At 40.7% G+C, this 19,563-nt stretch overlaps 1 protein-coding gene across 2 annotated transcripts in view; it reads left to right on the top strand.

Annotated features, from left to right (window-relative positions):
- The window catches only part of KHDRBS2 (KH RNA binding domain containing, signal transduction associated 2), a 669,346-nt gene extending 652,347 nt beyond the window's left edge, over nt 1-16,999 (top strand). For both annotated transcript variants that reach the window (XR_003999512.1, XR_003999511.1), the window contains 2 exons: nt 11,689-11,831; nt 15,405-16,999. The gene's annotated coding sequence lies outside the window, so the exon portion shown is untranslated. The remainder of the gene's footprint in view (nt 1-11,688; nt 11,832-15,404) is intronic.
- Nucleotides 17,000-19,563: the final 2,564 nt, after the last annotated feature.

Genomic DNA, 19,563 nt, shown 5'->3' with positions numbered 1-19,563 from the left:
AGTAGCTGTTAATAGGCTGAGAGAAATTCAGTAGCCTTGAGATGCTTCTTTGAGTGAATCAGGAGAAGGATGTGCTCAGGAGCTGTAAGATGTTACCAAAGTGGATAAATAATGAGAGCATGAGAAGCACCAATGGAAATGCCTGGAGGAATCTTTCAGTGACATCTGAGGGAGGGTAGGAGGGAATGGTTGCATGAATATCAGGCTCCTTGCTGGTGGTGACAGGAGCAGCAGTGTACAGAGGCACTCTATTAGTGCCATGATGCAATCAAACAGCTTGACAGTGGTGATGCTGCTCCATCCATACTGGCAAGCAACCTCCCAATCCTGAAGCCTCTCTCGCCTCACCCATTAGAAAAGTGTCATGTATACCTTCCCCACTGTTCCATTTGTGGCTCACTGTCAAGAGGCGTCCATCTTCATCAGCTCTTCCTTTCTACTTCCCAGTTCAGCTGAGTCCATCCCCTTCTTGAGAGGGTGCCTGCCCCTCCAGCAGTCCCCTTCACTCTTTTGTCCCTTTCCTTCTGAGGTTCCTGTCCCTCTCTTGTCCATCATCTTTAGCAGGCCCTTCTCCATTGTGTGCTGAATCTGTGTTTTGAACTGTACTATGCGCTGACACTGCATCTGTGAAAAAATTGTACACATAAAGACCAGAGAGGAACGTGGGCAGTGCTGATAAACCAATGGGACCATTTGAAAACAGAGGAAGAAAAGGACTCCATTACTGCTTCTAGAAACCATCTACCTGCATAAACTTCTTGAAGTATTACGTGTCCTCTGAAAGTCTTTGAGCTCCATCAGTCATGTTCAAAAAGCTCAAGACACCAACATTTCATAAAGGGAGGCTTGTGAAATTATACTTTTTTCTGGGGATGATGGCCAGAGTGTGGGAGCTGGCCAGTGAGAAATGGGCACTGCATTTGGTATTTCTTCACAGAAGAGTTTAAATTTATGTGGATGGGCCCCCCACAATTAAAATTGTCACCTTTCCTCCATCTTAGAAGGGCCTTTTCCATTTTCCGTGCATCTTTCCTTTCACCCACTGAACACTCATTCTTTACCACACAATGTCTGCTCATGCCTCACTTGGGACTCTCAGTTATACAGTCTTTGGGCAGCTTATCTGCACCACCTACATTCCTTGTGGTTCTATCCTTCAAAGCTTACTGCCAGTTCCAAGTGAGCAATGACTAGCAGGGGAGGGGATCAAGGATTAATGGAAAGCTGCAGTGCTAGAGGGAAGCAATACAGGAGGCAGCAACTTCAGCTCAGTATTTGGAAGCTGGCTTTGACTTTCCCAGATGCTGTGGCAGCCACTCTCACATAATCCCTCAGATAGAAGCTGTAGGAGTAATAGTTATCACACAGTGAAAACCCTGGAATATTTGATGAGTTGAAACCTGGGCAGACTCATAGCCTTTAAGACCAGATGAACCTCTTGCAAAAACTAGCAGTCGTGAGTCAGCCTTAACATTGTATTGAGATAGGAATCACCCAGGAGAAAATGCTGTCAAATCAGGAACCTCTATTGATGCTAGATCAGACCAGAGCATGACAGTGAAATAGTGACATTTTCCTATTGTTCCTGAGAATGCCAATATCAGGACCTAATCAGGAAATAAGGATGGACAAGTAAACAACATGCATCACCCTGGAATAGCAGAACTTGCATATCTATTTAAAGACTCTGCAGATGTCAAAGAGTTTTCCAAATCCTAAGATTGGAAGGCACTTCAAGAGAAGAAGTAAAGGCAGACAAGTGGCAGTGGCAGTGACAGATAAGGCTATTCTTAATGAATACTACTTGCAGACAAGTCATAAAGGCACTGGGTGCCAATTTAAAATATGCTTCCACTTTATATTATGTACGCCTAGGGAGAATCAGGTGCTAGGGCCTCTGAACATGGCCTAGTTGGAGAAGTTAAAAACAACCAAGGCGCTGGTAGAATATCCAAATCTTTCTTCAGAAAACCAACAGAGAACAAACTGGTTACCCATAGTAGCCCCTTATGCAGATGAGAAATGTAAAACATACCTCAGTACTGCAATCATGAAGGGTTAATGTACAAAACTAACATAACAAGCCCATCCAAAGGTAGTGGTGGGAGGATTAACACTCCTTGAATGGAGTACAGCTTCATGCCTTGAGTACAAGAACTGTCAAGGTAGTGGGCTATGATTAATTCTATAATTCCCCAGAGTACATGATAGGGTGTCCCAGACAGTGAGATTCTATTATATTTATGTTTTTTGTTGCCTGTCACAGACTACCTTCTGCTTTTGCTATGTATGTTTTGAGATGAGGAGTAGGCTTTTCAAAGCTCTCAGCAATGATATAACTGCTTCCTTAGAGGTCAGTGGAAGTTTTTTACAGATACTGCTAACAAGCTGAGGGCAGACCATTGATCAATAAAATAGAAAATATTATAATACTATCTAATTATATTTACTTAATATTATGTTTGTGTCTTGAACCTCTGTTGTGCATCGAGCAGATGTTTCCATTGGTATTCACAATGATCCCCCTTAAGTACTTGCCATGAGAGGTTACAGTGAATTTAGAACCCAGTATTGTACATGATTATTAATCCTATCAATGTACATTATTCACTATTTGTCAAAACAGAGTTTCAGCTACCATTGTACTGCACAGTTGCCTATTTCAGTAAGGACAGAGGACAGCAAATTGTTTCATAGATGACTGGCTGTTTAACCACTAGCTGAATGTTTAACGACTCGGTACCATGCAAAGTTCACTTTTCAAGTCAGGTGTTGATTACCCACAGAGATCAGGAAGCAATCCTTCCTCCTTCACATGGTTATCCCACTTCCCCACACAGCACTGCACAATTGGCTGGGAACATTATGGGAGTTTTCAACTTCCTTGAAAGCATCAGATAATGACCATTTGAGAGAGAGGATCCTGGACTAGCCGGATAAATGGTATATCACATCCTTTGTTCCTATGCTCTTGGTCTTTTCCACAGTTTTTGTCCCTCTCTGCCACAGAAATGATTTATGTTTTAAAACATTGCTTACGTTTGCAGCATTCCCATCGATCTGGAACCCCAAACTTTTGGGCAGAATGTAATCATGTATCACCCAACTCTAGTGTGACAGTGCTGGAGTGAATGATTCCCTCTATAGAAGATCGGGCACCATTTCATAAGGTGCAGATGCACAGAGAGGAGAACACATGTTAAGATAGGGTTGCGTGCTCAGAATGCAGCAGTAGTATACGTCCATACATATTCATTGAAGTCTTCAAGGATCCTCACTGAAGTCAGTGAAGATTCAACATGATACATGTCATAAACAAGGGAACTCATCCAAATAAAAAATGAACTGATTTAAACAATGTATTGAAACAAAAAGGATCAATTTATCCTTAAGTCTCAGTGGATGTCATTGAATTGTCAGTATTTACTAACAGTTATCTCACATGGTAGCTCAGATGGCTCAGAGTTCCCTATACTGAGAGGAATAACTGTAGGACTTAAGAGGCCCCTGTCAGTACTTGCTTGTACATGCAGATTTGTTAAAGGTGGCCACACAAAACTACCAGATAGAGTGGTGAATTCTCTCTGATGAGCTTCAGAAAGTCTTGTGAACAGAACAAGAGCTGACTTGAGGTTGAATCTTGCTCCATTCAAATGTCAGAGAAAGAGCAATCATTGTAAAATGAGACCTTGAAAACCCTGCTGTCAGTGATGCAGAATGCCACAGGTGAACTCAAGGCGATGTATATAATATGCCCCTGTCAACTAGTTTTTCTAGTCCTTCTACAACTTGTCTGACCAGCTGTATTACGAATATCATTACGGCACCATCCTGTACTGAAGAGTACTTTTCCTTCTGGGAGCACTACAAAAAAAAATTACACTACTTCACCACTACAAAATTTTGGTCAGTATTATTTTTGTTGAGTCTTCCCAGGAAGATTGAATTGGTCAAGAGGCCTGCAGACAACACACCCCCTCTGTTTCGAAACAGTGACAACAAGAAATGTTTTAAAAATGCAGAAAGAAATGTCAATGTTCAATTTACTGCAAGGGACTAATATTTTCTAGATAGCATATCAACATCTCTACTGCCTCAACTAATACTGGCAGCCTTACTGTTCCCAGAGGCAAGAGTCGCCCTGGTCACCAATTTCTGGGGGATGCCAAATCATTGTCGTGGACATAGGGCACATCTCTCAGCCACTCGGTTGTGTTTTGTTGTGTCTTTTTGGTCAGCCATTTGTGGAGATTTTGGGGGGTGGGGCATGAGCACCAAAACTATTTTCTGCCCTGGGCAGCAAAACACCTAGGGCTAGCCCTGACTATTCCTTTATAGTCAGAACTGCTGGTACAAGAACCTTCTTCTCTACAATTTCTGCCACTTCAATGAGTCTTTCTGATAGTGTTTATGGGTGGCACAGTGTTCAATAAAAGCTCAGTTATGCAAACCCCAAGAGTGGAAGCTTGTCTTTGGAAAAGGACAGGTTCCCGACCCCGACATAATAATGGCATGAAGAAATGAAGTATGAGAAATCCTTTGAAAAAAATATGGTAAGGAGCCTTGTACCAGGATCAAGTACATTTTATAATATATGGTTACCGTTCTTGGAATTTGAACAAACTAAAAATCACAGATAATAAGAGGCTGACGAAACACAACAGGGTCCTTAAAGGTAACAAATACAGATTATGATAAGATTTGCTTAAACTTGTTTTGAAAGTTCATGTATGTGAATGATAAAATAAAGTGCGTTTTTAAAAAATTAGGCAGACCTTTCCTCACCTGACTACTGCTTCAATGGGAATGCTCGCAGCAGCAAGCATTGTAAAATTAGTCTCTAAAATTCCATTGTGTTAAACTTAAAAACAGAGAATATTGATGGACCATTGATCTGAGCCCATATGGCCTTGTTATGTTCATATTTTCTCAGTTTTGACATTATTTGCAGGGCTCATGTTCTTTATACTGTACTGAAAGTCAATGCTGCTATTTGCAAGAGTCAGTACTATGCCTGGTAGTTTGCAGATTCAGGACCCCAGAGCCTGATCCAGAGCTCATTGAAGTCAATGGAAAGATTCCTATGGACTTCAAAGGGTTTGAGATCAGGCTCTAGGGTCCTGAATCTGCAAACTACCAGGCATAGTATTTTTGGGAATAGTTGCATGTGAATAGCTATCAAATAGCATGCAGTAATGATGCAGATGAGAACCGAAAAATCATTAATTAGCAAAAATTAAGAAGTATTGCGGTATTTTCCATAAAGAAAAGGGTTTTTCTTTTTAATATATATATCTTGCCCTGATCCAGTCAAGTGCTTAAGCACATGTATAACTGTGAGTAGTCTCAGTAAAGTCAATGGGACTACTCACATACTATGACAAACAGGCTTTAGTACTTTGTCATATCTTTTTTTCCCAGAGACCTGAAATTACTGTCCTCCAAACTCACAGCTGCTGTTAGACATGATACCATACACTAGTTATGTAGTATAAATCTATCAGTCCATGCATTCTGGTGCTATAAGCTGCTTACATGCTATTCTAATACAGTGAATGTGCCCAGGACAAAACATAGGTTTCTGTTGGGTTGCATGGGTATAAGCAAGAGGTGGATTTGTCCACGTGCAGCAAATTAACCCTAAAAATCAAGTTTCAAAATTAAAAAAAAATTGAAAATTAAAAAAAATAAAAATCAAGCAGTGCAAACCTGAACACTGATGTGCTAATTGTGTTCATAAACCCTGTTCACACTTTAATTTCCATCTTCCGTCAATTCATAAGCACAAATAGAGTCCTGGAACTATTCTTGCTATGCCATTGAAAGGAAGAGTCCTTTATGTTACTCCTGTTATTCAGTGGAGTACACCTACCAAGATGAGGGGAATGTTAAGTCTCTAGGACAGCCACATTGTTCCCAAATTATAACACTGATTACATTTGGCCTGTGCAAAAATCTATATATTTTTGGCCCTTTTCTCTTCTGTTCCTGGCCAAGAAATCTGAAATCCTATACAGCATGAAAAATACCTTCTATTCTAGCATTAAAAGTCACCACTTTCCGTTTTCAAAATTCAGTGCAATTTTATGTGACATCCGCTTAACCCAGCAATAAAGCAAAATGGCTATTGCTATTGTTAAATAATGAGCTGTGTAAATTTCATCTGTTCAGCATGTATGTGGTGCTTTCAACACTGAAAAAAGCTATTTCCAGTGGTTATGGTTTTTGATGTTTATAATTTGAAGTAATCCATACACTGTTATCATTCCGGAGAAATTCAGGGAGTTTTTTTGTGTACCTTTATTCAAACCTATAAGATGTTAGGAAATAATAACAAAACATATTTCATCATGAATCAAACCTTGAGGCTAGAACAGACTTGGTTCACTGCTTTTGTATTTATAGTTTCTAATATAGTACATTTTGACCCTCAATTGTATGATTACACTTCCAAATATTTCATGTGAGGCCTGATTTTTGTCATGGTGAGTTACTTTGTCCCCATTGCATGAAGAAATAAAAAACGCTCAACTTCTTAAAATGTATCTCTGAAAATGATGTAAAAGTAGTTGGCAGTGTATATATATATATACCATCACTACACATTGAATTGTGTTGTGGCAAATGGGAAACGGAATACATTTTTGCATGACAAAGTTTTCCTTTTCAATGCGTTTTAGAGATGAAGTCTTTATCTTAGCAAAGATCATTAAATAAATACTGTGATATAAGTTGAAATTATTTTTTTTCATATATTTAGGTTCTGATTTTCAGAGTTGGTCAGCTTCCACAACTGCCCTTGACTGCAAGTATTTCAGCATTTCTGAAAATAAAGCCCGTTATGTCTTTGCATAGTTATCAGGGCCAAATTAAGGCAAGCCAGGGCTCAACAGGCATCACAACAAAGGATCCCTCATGGCTCTGCCACTGTGGCCCTGCCCTAGGGCCAAAGGCTCATCTGCATTTCAAATGATAGTAGCAGGATTCCCCATCCCCTGAAGAGCATCAGTGTTGAGCAGGGATCCCTGCTTCCCTCATTCTGGAGAAGCAGAGACGGCCCCATCATTGACTTAGCAGAGAGGATTTTTCTGCCTGTGTGTAAGCAAGGCCTGCAGCTCTTTTTTCCTCCTCACATACAGAATCCTTGTTCATTTCCTAGGGCAGAATTGACAGGGCTCCCATTAGCAGCATATCTTGGGGTTAACACCTCATTTAGCTCCATGGGGTAGTTTGTCTGTCTCTGAGCTATTGTTTCAGGCTTTCTGCAGATGCAGACAGACTTCACTGCATGAGTTACCTTACCTCCATGTTTTCAAGCTTTTTATCACCATCGTGAGGGCTTACCCTTTTTGGTTTTTAATGAAAGCAGAAATTCTTGCATAATTACCTGACTCCAGCCTCTGTGGTCCTAGACACAGGTTGGTTGTGTCCATCACTGATTAATATAGTCCTTATTAATTGGATGTGGCATATTAAGATTTAACAAAATGACATGATACAGACAGAGAAACTATTGAAGTCCTAGGGCAAGTGATTTCAGAATTTAGAAAATGTCACTAATGATCCTGTCTTCCAGAATATAGCCACAAGGTTGTGGTGTGTTGTTCAGGTGAGGAGGAAAGCGACTGTAAGTGAGCCTATCGAAACCCATGCTTTAGTACTCCCATTTCCATGGACCATCCAGTCTCTGCAGCTTAGCTGCACAGCAACAGGAGTTACTCTCTCCCTTACACTGGAGTTCATCATTTGCCTTTCGGTGCAGAGCATGGTTACCATGGGCTTCAGTTTCATAAGCAGGAAGGAATATGTTAAAAACATAGCTAAGAACAGGCAGGAGGAAAGAGCTCCTGATTTTAACTCTCCACCCTCATCCCCAACCCTGATGAGTGCTAGAGACAAGTTTCTTCCCTTCCTGGAGGTTCTAGCAGGCCACTCTGTAATGTTTTGGTATCAACCAGACCAGTCAGGGATTCTGTCACTGTAACTTTGGGTACATTAATGCTATGCTCCTGGGTGGCGCATGTAATAGACTGGGGAAGGCAGTGCCTCCCCAAACAGCCCCGTATGGCCCCAATGCCCCAGGCTTCCTCCTGCTGCTAGTTGGCCCTAGCCCAAGCAGGCTGCTCCTCTTCTAAGAAGGGAATCTGGCTGAGGCTGGGGCAGCTAGGGCTGCCTAGCACTGGGAGGGCTTATGATGATGGGGCCACACTACCCAGTGCTCCAGGGTTGGGGGAGGGGGGAACTGTGCACCACCACTATGGGGTTGGAGGTGCTCAGGAGACCCAGGGCCGAGAGGGCTGGTGACTGTTTGGCAGGGAGGGAGTCGGGGGGGGAAGCTCTGGGCTTCGAGGGGTAAGGGGAGCAGGAGTTGCAGGGCCTCAGTTGGAAGGGGTCTGGCTGGGCTAGTCTCCCTGAGCCCGTGGTTCACCCACCGCCCATGACTATGCTGCTATGGCTCTGACAGCTGTAGCCAACTTACAAGCTTAAAGGTCTCAACCCTGGCTTCCATACACCAGGTTACTCCTTGCAGGTTCACCCCACTAGCCCTTCTGGTCCAAGTCCCCCCAGATTCATCTCCCTGAGTTCTTAACTACCAGCCACTTGAACTTTTCCCCTCTGGTTTGTCACTCTTCAAGGAGTAAACTTGCCCCCAATTATCAGTTTTCCTAGTGACACACACTTCACACAGTTTGCACAACAGAGACAAAGTTTATTTAATAGGAAAATTATAGATTCACAGATGAAATAGTAAGGAAAACCAAACACATACAAGTTACACAGAAAATAAACACAAAGATGCAATCTAAGGCTTTACATTTCCATATTAGCTAAATTTCCTTATCTACTACAAATTACCTATTGTCTCTGCATAGTTTCCCAGCATGTCCTGTGTCCTAGAGGGGATCCATTGTTTCACAGACAGCACCCTTCTTAAATGCTGGCCCTCAATTTCAGGACAACCTTCACTTCACCTTTTCCCATTTAACAGACGTTAGAGGTGCTTTTTCCCTCTCTCTCAGACTATGGTTATTCGTGATTACACAAAGCACGGGAAACTCCCTCCTTCCTTAGTTTTCCCAAGACTGGGATTTTTTTTTCAGTTTCAATATCTTTCCTTTAACTTTAATTGTGCAGCATTGTCTTTCCCTAGATTTTACAATGTTAGGTGCTTGCAATTAATTTTGTGTAAACAACCAGCTGGAGTGGTGTCTCTCCTTGCCTGATTACTTCACCCCCTATTGTGAGGTGATGCTGCAGTTGCATCCTAGTTACAATTACAATGTTCTACACCAGGGATCAGCAACCTTTGGCATGGGGCCCATCAGGGAAATCCACTGTTGGGCTGGGACGATTTGTTTACCTGCAGCATCCACAGGTTCAGCTGATCGCAGCTCCCACTGGTTGCATTTCACCATTCCAGGCCAATGGGGGCTGCGGGAAGCTGCGGCCAGCACATCCCTCGGCCCATGCCACTTTCGGCAGCCCCCATTGGCCTGAAACGGCAAACCGCAGCCAGTGGGAGCTGCGTTCGGCTGAACCTGTGGATGCTGCAGGAAACAAACCATCCTGGCCAGTCAGAGGATTTCCCTGATGAGTTGCTTGCCAAAGGTTGCCGATCCCTGTTCTACAGATATACATATATTCCTAACTATAACATGAATCCAGATCTCCTAATGACCTCAAGTTCAGACCATTACAAGTTTCCATTAAAGACCTTATTGACATACTTATACACAATAACATTGTATACAGCCGATTCAGTTGCTTATGCTTTGGGGTTTAGACATCTTTTTCTCCACTTGGGGTGTCTGGACTCTGATGTTCTGCCTGGATTTTTTTAATAAGAAATGAGTATTCAACCCAGTCAACTATTTTGTATATTTATTTTACATAGAAGAAGTAGATCTCAGCAACAAATACCTCAATATGTTCAGCCATCAACCTTGCTGACTGACATTCCATAAATTATGTAAGACCCCATTCTCTCATTAAGATGAAGACAGATTTCTTAAGCATGTTCCAAGAGTCTTGCAGTCTGAATGGCAAGAGCTCCGTTAATGTAAGTGGTGAGTGGGGTAAGTGAAAATAAACAATGGAATAGAGGTTGTCACAGAATAACAACTGAATTAGGCTTCATAGTCATGTGTCTGTAGATGCAAGAGCAAAGACTGTTCACAAACCTGTATTTGGTTGTATATGGTATAATAATAGTGCTTGCTTTTTTCCATAGGACTTTCTATTCTTTTGAAATCTAAGCAATGGATAATCCTGGCCACTGTTGTTGTTAAGATAAACTTTAGAAGTCTTTTAGGGATTGGCTGCTTTCCTTTTTACTTATTGCAAATTGTGATTATTAAATGAAGACTGCATCTATGAAAGGAAAGAGACACAGAGTAAAGAGTATGATTAGATTAATTAATCTACTTCAGATATTTAAAGTCATCCAAGTTTACCTAGTCATTGTTGTACAATTTCATCTGTTTGAAAATACATAGAGACTACTTTGATGGATGTAAGTAGGTTAAGCAATATCCTGCAGGGATTGAAAGGCTCTCTCTCGTTCTCTCTCTCTCTCTCTCTGGGATTGTTCTACTTTATTGCTTACCCAAAACAAAACAAAAATAAAAAGGAAATTTGCATGGAATAAAACTATCCACTAGACTTCAGTGACTAGTGAAAAATAATTTATTTGATGACAAGCATTAAGCGGTATTTAGAACAATCACTTCTGGAGAAACCTCCTTGACATTTATCATCCAATCAGAAAAAGCTGATATGGGAAAGACCTGTTTTAGTCCCTTGCAATGTAGAATCATTCCCTATATTGCATATTCTCAAATGCTTTGCCAGACTCATTTAAAATATTTCAAGGGAAGGGGATTTGTGTGTGTGTGTGTGTGTGTGTGTGTGTGTGTGTGTGTAGAGAGAGGATCTAAATAGAAAATAGGTTTTACATGCTCAGTATTGTATGTATACTACCCTTCCTGTTTCAACATTTAACTCAGCATCGTTGGCCTCACAACTGTTGTTGATATGTTGAAATGTACAAATTGAGTGCAGTTTGGGATTTTGTGAATTGATCAAAATATTTTGATATTCACAAAACTAATCAAAATTAATAACTTTTTTCTAGTCATTTAAATCCATGTTCTTTTTCAAGGAACATAGAAGAAAATTGTTTTTTTAGCTCACAGGAAACTTGTACTATGTTTTAGGGGCAGACTATCACGTCCAAAAAGGTAAACTGGCATTAATGAGTGCCAGGTAACTAGTGTTCATATACTGTTCATATTATTTTGTATTAGATTTTATTCTGCCTCATCTTTCTTTTTTGAATCAGTGTGTATATATTTGTTTTAGTCCCTGCTAAATAGAACATAAAACTAATAATTCTGAAGTTTGAGTGGGTTTGAAATTAGGCAAAATGATTTGCCCAGTTGTTAATAGAATTTGTGCACGCAACTCCCCATATAGCACTTTGAAGTTGTACTAAGTGACAGCAATCTCATTCCGATCAGAAGAAGAGCCATATGGCTCCATTATGTGACTGGCTGGTTTTTATGGTAGCTCAGAACAAAACACTTGTGATCTTTAAGTCTGTGCAAATTAGTTATGTAGATGGGCAAAAATAGCAGTGCAGACATATGGCTTCATAGTTTCAATCTTTTCCACTTTATCTCCTTATAGGAGACACATAAGGAGGATTCCAGTTGATCAAGGTGAAAAGAGAAGAAAGAAATCAGCTGGATTTTTTTCATACAAGGAATCTATATAGACAGTGCTGGTTGCGCCAGGAGAGTTTCACTATTCAGTCTGAAGAGCAAAATGAGGTAAGACTGAGGTTACTTTAGATCATGTCTGTAGAGTGCTTAGACTTCCCACCACCGAAGACATAGCATTAGGGTTGAAGCTACATTAGGAGCGGGAGCTACATGTGTACATCTAGAGGAGAATGTATCTGAGAGGGACTCTGCATAAAACTTGTAGTCACTGATTTTCATTATGATCCTAATCCTTTGTCTAAAGATGAATCCAAGAGTTCTTGCCTATTACTGTATTCTTGTGTCCATCCTTTGCTACTTGTGGATATGATGCAAATCACATGAAATAAATTAATTGCCTCTTTCATTGTCCACAGCTGTTTTGTAGATGGTGTTATATCAATATACTGCTTCCTGTTGTACCTCTAGGTTTGATAAGAGGTAATTAAAAAGATTCTTACTGTATGCTTTTAAAACACTTTAAGCTAGGTTCGCAAAGATACTTAGGTGTTGTGACATTCAATATTGCCATACCTAACTTTTAGGCACTTGGAAAATCACTGTTATTCACCAGGGCTCCTTATATGGAATGGAGGGAGATAGGTGCCTCAGAATGGAACCCAGAATTCTAGGTGGTACATCAGTTAAGCTAACCAATTGGAGATGCTGAGCTGAGATGTGTGTACTAAGCCCTTCCCTCTCTTGGAAATAGGAGCCTCCCTCTGTTCAGGAGTTTCAGCTGCAGACCCACTCTTGGCATTAGGTGCCTATTCCATTTTGGCAGAGATTGGGGGCTCCCTCATAATTTTTAATCCAGTGGTTAGGATACTCACTTGCGACCTGGGAGACCTCCAGTTCAAGTCACCTCAGAGAAAAGATTTTAATTGGAATCTGTCATCCCTCAGGTGAGTGCTCTAATCATTGGGTTATGGATAATCAGAACTGGGGCTTCTCAGTCTCTCCTGCTGCTTCAACAGGCGAGATTGAGGACGCTCCACATCAGAAAAATCTCTTAGCTGAAAAGTTAGAGTATTCTCATGTGCAGTGGCTTAGCCCAGATCAAAATCCCTTCTTCCCCCACTGGTGGACTGGGGGTGTTGTCCACATCCCAGGTGAGTACCCTAACTCCTGCTCTGGCCATATTGTGTAAGTTCACCTATGGGAGGGGCCAGTCTGGAAGGCAAAGTGTGAGCATAGTTACTGGATTGGGCCATGTAGGTGAGTTAGGCAGAAGAATTCCGATTTCCCCTTGTTCATGCATCTATCTGGGGCACAGGCATCTGGGCATCAGGCATGGGGCTGCAGTGTGCATGCCCAAAGATAGAAACACAGGTGCCAAGGGAACTTTTACCCCCCCCAAAATCATTGCTGAGTAAGTTTATGTGCATACAGTGTTCTGCAGAAACTGAACAAGGGTTTTGTAAATCCCCAGTGGGACCTGATTTAGATGCCAAAAGTTACAGTTAGGTACCTTACTCCTTTTGTGAATTAAGCCTTACTGACCTACAAAACTGTGAATGGTAGTAAGTCATTCATAGATTCTAGGACTGGAAGGGCCTCGAGAGGTCATCGAGTCCAGTCCCCTGCCCTCATGGCAGGACCAAATACTGTCTAGACCATCCCTGATAGACATTTATCATATATGAGAGAAAGTGTTAACGCTGGGTCTTGGAATGTCGACTGCTGGCCTGTTATCTTTGTTGCTGCAGAATCAGTAAAAATATATTTCCATCAATAAGTACAAATCATGAGAATTTTTAAATGGACATTTTGACACTCAAACTACATTTTCCAAAGGTAGGAAGTATTCAAACAACTCTGTAACGTGAAGTAATGCATGAATGTTAATAACTCACACATTAGATATTTCATGCTGCTTTGTTTTCAGTGTTCATTTTTCATTGTGCTGGTGAATGTAACCTTTCAAAACAATTGTAAACTAAGAGCTCCACAACAAATTGGCCCAATAGTCACCACAAGCTCTTAGCAATCATCCTTAAAATTGACACTGATGTAGCTTTTGCTCACAAGAGGACCATTGCTGAACTGGGCATTGCGTTATTGAATTGACATTTAATTGTATATTGTCAGTCCCAGAGATGGTGGGTTCTGTAGGTCAGCGAGTACTTGAAAGCATATTTTGCTACTATGCTTGCAATTCAATAAAAAGGATGAGCACTTCAACTTAAAGTGTTTAGTTTTCCCATCTGTTAGGAAACGTACACATATTCATAGATTGCAAGACAAAGCAGCTAAGGCAAACAAGCAAGACATATTGAAAGTTACAAGCTGTTTATCTAAAGTAGATAATATTGTCCTCATAAAAGTTTTTATCACGGTGTAACTTTAATTGGTATCACACTGACATTGGGAAGAATGCTGACATTTTTATTTATACTAAGAAAGTGTCAGGTGAGGTGAAAGCATTATAAAAGTGCCACATTCTGCCACTTTATTCATGTTGAGTAGTATCTTTCTTAGTGAGTAGTCCCACTTTCTTCAATGGTATCCTAGAAACCAGTGACTCTGAAAAGGACTGAGAGATCATGGTAGATAACAAATTGAACATGTGGTCCAAGTGCAATGCTTTAGCTAAGAGGATAAATGTAATTCTTGGAAGTATAAGCAGGGGAATATTGAGTAGGAATAGGGCGATGGTATTCCATATATGGCAGTAGTAAGACCATTACTGAATACAATCTCCAGTTCTCGTGCCCACAATTCAAACAGGATGTAGAAAAATTGGAGGGGCTTCAGGAAAGAGCTACATGGAAAACATGCCTTATCAGGAGAAACTAAAGAAGCTCAGTCTGTTTAGTGTATCTAAAAGAGGTGCCATAGCTCAAATACAAGTTATGGGCTTGATGCAGAAATTATCAAGAAGTCTTCTGTTTATGTTATGCAGGAAGTCAGACTGATGATAATTAATGGTCACTTCTGGTCTAAAATCTATGAATCTAAGGATTTGTCTACACTTAAAATGCAACAGCAGCTCAGCTGGGCCACTGCAGCTGGGCTGCTGTAGCACTTCTGTGTAGACATTACCTACACGGATGGAAGGGATTCTACCATCAGCATAAGTAATCTACCTCCCCGAGAGGCGGTAGATAGGTCTTCTGTTGACCTAGCACTATCTATCTGGGGACTTACTCTGGCTTGACAATGGCACTCAGGTGTGGATATTTCACACCCTTGATTGATGTAGTTAAACAGACCTAATTTTCTAATGTAGACCGGTCTAAGAATCTATGAAATTTTGTAAGGCTGATAGAATCTGACCCTCAGTCATATACACTATAACTTTTATTGAAATATCTATTTTGAGGATTGTGATATAATGCTTTAATTCCTCCTTTTCTAAAATATTTCTAAAGACACTGGAAATATGTAGCCTTTCAGATTGCAATAGCTACACCTTCAGGCAGAAAAAAGCTCTGAAAATATGCAGATTACAGTCTCTGAATTGTCATGATGATAAGTTAAATAGGTACCATTCTTGTTAGGTTCTGATGCAATAATGTTAAAATAACAAAAATATTAATGTATGCTATGTGCTTTGAACTACACAAGTGTGTTGTACTACTTTGATCTTCCCCAGTATTCTGTATCTTAACTGCTTCTCATTCCATTCTCTTTTCACAGGCTAATAAGACTGGAAAGTTGGCAGAAATGTAATGACAAGCAAATCAAAACACAGCATTTTGAAAGGTCAAAATGGGACATTACATCCTTATTATCCCAAGAATATAAGACTGTAATACCATGGCACTATTTTCCAATGAAAAAGATTTTAATCAAGAGCTGAAAATGGAACAACTTTATTTCTTTCTTGTGACAAAGATTATAACAAGGCTGTGAAATAAATCTCTTCCTGTTGTAATCTTCCAAGTGTGGATCCTACTTATATGTCAAAGACCTAAACTATACCAAAGAGTTCAAACCTATATTATGCATTTCATCAGTATCTATAACTATATACAGTGGATATCTTTTAGAATTCAACATTTGCCTTCTGAAATCACACATGCCCATTTTAGCTGATGCACTGCATCTCTGTTTTACATTAGTTCCTTTCTCAAGTTATGGAGACATTTTAAGGCAAAGGAATTTACAATGTATCCAGTAGCTTAGTAACAAACTACTAAACATCTGAAACTGTCATGATCTGATCTGTCGAGTTTAGTCATTACACACGTGAAGACTCTTCCTCTAGGACTTCAGGTCTGAGGAAACAAAAGCTAAGCTATAAGAGAAATGTTACATTTTTCAACACCTAAACATACCTTTAAGGTTCCTGTGACCAAGACTATTTCTAATTATTGAGCAAATGATGTAATTAAAATTAAAGGTAGACACGTGAAAAGCAGAGCTCTTGTTTACTAGCTAAAAACCCCTCTGCTTATCCAGCTTGATATTTGAGGACTTTGATACAATGTGTAGAATTACAGTTTAGGTGTTAGCAATGTTAAAATCTGTTACGCAGAAACATTAAATTCTTTCAAACCATAACCAGCTTTTAAATATTGTTAGTGCTATTGGTATGGGTGGATCCTGCTCAAGATCTGTCAGGTAGAAATTAAGAGAAGACAAAGTGATGTTCATATATGTATTTTCCAGAGAAATAAGCCTGAAGAAATTCCATCTTCATGATACTTTCAAGTCAGCATCTTGCTGAGGAAAGCTATTTAGCTTTGGTGGCTTGGACATGACAGCACCAGAAGATTTTTGGTTTCCCATGTTTTGGTTTTAAGTGAACAACCGCTCTCTGGTACTTGACCTTCACCCTAGTCATGCACATTACTTTGTCCTCTTTGATTGCCCTGCCATAGTTCAGTGATAAGGAAGGGGGGAGATCAGGTGACTTGATCCAAAAATTTTTTCCAGGCCTTGAGTACAAAAAGTGTTTGTTTTTTTTAGTTTTCCTTTTTGATTTCCTTTTCCACTAGAGACTGCAGATGCATATGTCATCTTTTGTTTTCAGCTACAAGGTAGAATAGTTTTTCAATGTACTCACAATCTGCAACATATTTTGAAACTTCAAAGATTTTGCAAAACTACACATAAAAAATCCTTAATGGTTGTTCATTTCATAAGTATCTATAGAAATTAATGTTTTCTTAGTGTCTAGAAAAATTCCGTAAACTGCAGTTTAATGTATTATGTCTGGTTCTTTGTAACTTAACATGATTTGTTAGTTATGAAACTAAAATTGCTGTACTGAACTCTCCTCTGTAATAATGCGCCTACTGTTAATATGAGGATGCAGGTATACAGACAATACGAAACAGTAAATGGTGTGACACCTTGTTTGTGAAGTTATTAAATCTTTATAACACAAATCCATTAACATCCTCCTTGCATTTGAAATTTATATTAATATATCTAATTGCATACAAACATCCTGCTAAGAAATCATCATAGATTTCAATGTATACCAGGGATCGGCAACCTTTGGCACACAGCTCGCCAGAGTAACCATCCTGGTGGGCCAGGCTGGGCTGGACCAGTTTGTTTATCTGCCACATCCACAGGTTCGGCCAATTGCAGCTCTCACTGGCCGCAGTTCACCATCCCAGGCCAATGGGGGCTGCAGGAAGCGGCGCAGGCCTAGCGGGCCACGTGCCAAAGGTGGCTGGTCCCTGTTGTATACCTTTTTTCCTAGATATAGACAAAACAACATTAATACCTTTGATTAGATGAAGAATTTCAGCATTTGATAGGACACTGTGCTTACATTTTTCATACTGTGCATTTTAAAAACTATGTATTTGTATAGTCACACAGTAGACTGCCATATTTGTAATGAAACCAGAATGGAACATCAAGTAACTTTTTGGTGGTGGTTATACTCTTTTCAGTTTTGCCTTTGTGATTAGGTTGTTACTGTTGTCATTTGTAACATTACCCAAAGTTCGCTATGATTAGCACAGGACATTCCTAGGAAATACTATGACTACCAGAGGCATCATTGTTTAATTACCACATGCAAATTAGAAGTTATAAAGGGTAATTTATGTTTTGAAAACACTCAGAATAGTCACATGTACACCAGAGATGCAAATCATAGAATCATAGACTATCAGGGTTGGAAGGGACCTCAGGAGGAACAGGATCACATGATTTCCTATGAGCAGAACTGCTTACTTATACATAAATGAAAAGAGATGAGGGGTGAGGAAGAGTCTATTGTTAAAATAGGAACAAGATTGAGGTAGAGGAGAAGAAAGAGGAAAGTGATATGTGAGTGGAAGGTGTTTGGTAAAGGAGCAGAAAAGGATAAGGTCCATGATGGAGCAAACCCATTGAGCTGTTTAAGAACAAGGAGGGTTTCTTTTTAATGGATTCTTGAAATAAATGGCCCAATTTACAATAGACTGTTTTTCAAACTCAGACAAGTGGAGGCTGCATATTGGGCCTCACTGAAAATGTACTCCTTTGTGTGCAGGACCGGCGCTAGGGGTTTGAGCGCCCTAGGCAGACGGCAATTTCGCCGCCCCGTGCGCTGGTCCCGCAGCTCCGGTGGAGCTGCCGCAGTGGTGCCTGCAGAGGGTCCGGTGCTCCGCGGCTCCGGTGGAGCTGCCGCAGTCATGCCTGCGGGAGGTCCAACGGAGCCGCGCGAGCAGCCGACCATCCGCAGGCACCACTGTGGCAGCTCCACCGAAGCTGCCTGCCGCCCCCTCCGGAAAAAGGGCCCCCACCATTTATTCTGGCACCCTAGGCGATTGCCTTGGCTGCCTAAATGGTAGTGCCGGCTCTGTTTGTGTGCACAAATGTGGATTTGCATGTGCAGTTGGGTTCATGGCATATTTTGTAGGTTCAACAGACCATAGGGGCACATAGCTGAAGCCTGACAAAGTGGGTGCTCCCACAATGTGTATATAACAAAAATAAAAAACAAATGCAAGTATCTCCAGGGAATAGTGCTGACAGCTCAAAATCTAGCTTTGGATGTATGTGCATTTGTTTTGTATTTTTGTCTCACACAACCCATTAGTATTTTATGTATAAATAAACTATAAACCGGAAAATACACTAACGAGCCATGAAAGGAAAGCAGTTGCATTATTAAAGAGAGGTAAACATAATTTGACATGGAAGGCATTTTTAGAGACAGTATATTCTGTCTGATTTACCAGTGTGCACACAGCAGTTAATATATCTTTCACCATTACTACCACCTGACAGCTGTTCAGCATCCTATGGAAAATACAGTGGTGGTCACAGTCCAGTTCACAGTGGATAGGTGTCAATGTCACAGAAATCGCCACCCCGACTGGTACTAACTGGCACATTTGTTGATATTCTCAGCAGAGAGGCCAGTGACTGAATGAGCATGGAGACTGAATTGCAAGCTCCACTGAAGAGAGAGAATCTGGCCCAATCCTTCTCACTGAGTGGCAGTTCAGCAATATATTTCAACTGGTATAGGATTGGACCCACTGTCTTTTTACTTGCCTTGTATGTCACATGACAGTTTAGGCACCTTCTTGGGACACTATAGCTTACCTGCCAACACTGGTCAACAAAAAGCCAGTAGATTTAACTTTGCATAAATGAATGATGGGTGAATTAGAAGACATGGTGACAGTGTAGGGCTGCCAGCTCCTCTCCCTTGGTGTGGGCAACGTTGTGCAGAGTGCATGCTAGCCTCTCCCACTGCTCTCATTGGGATGCCTGGAAAAAAGCCCAAGACCGTCACCAATTCCTCTCACTCTGATCTGTGGAAATAGGAGGAGGTTATTAGTTCCTCTGCCAGCAGATGAGATGGAGGGGTACTATCTCCATTCATATCCTTACCCTC

This window comes from Gopherus evgoodei, chromosome 3 (assembly GCF_007399415.2).
Source record: "Gopherus evgoodei ecotype Sinaloan lineage chromosome 3, rGopEvg1_v1.p, whole genome shotgun sequence".
Lineage (NCBI taxonomy): Eukaryota > Metazoa > Chordata > Testudines > Testudinidae > Gopherus > Gopherus evgoodei.
The sequence above is the reverse complement of the archived record's forward strand: the minus strand, read 5'-3'. Positions and strand labels throughout refer to the sequence as shown.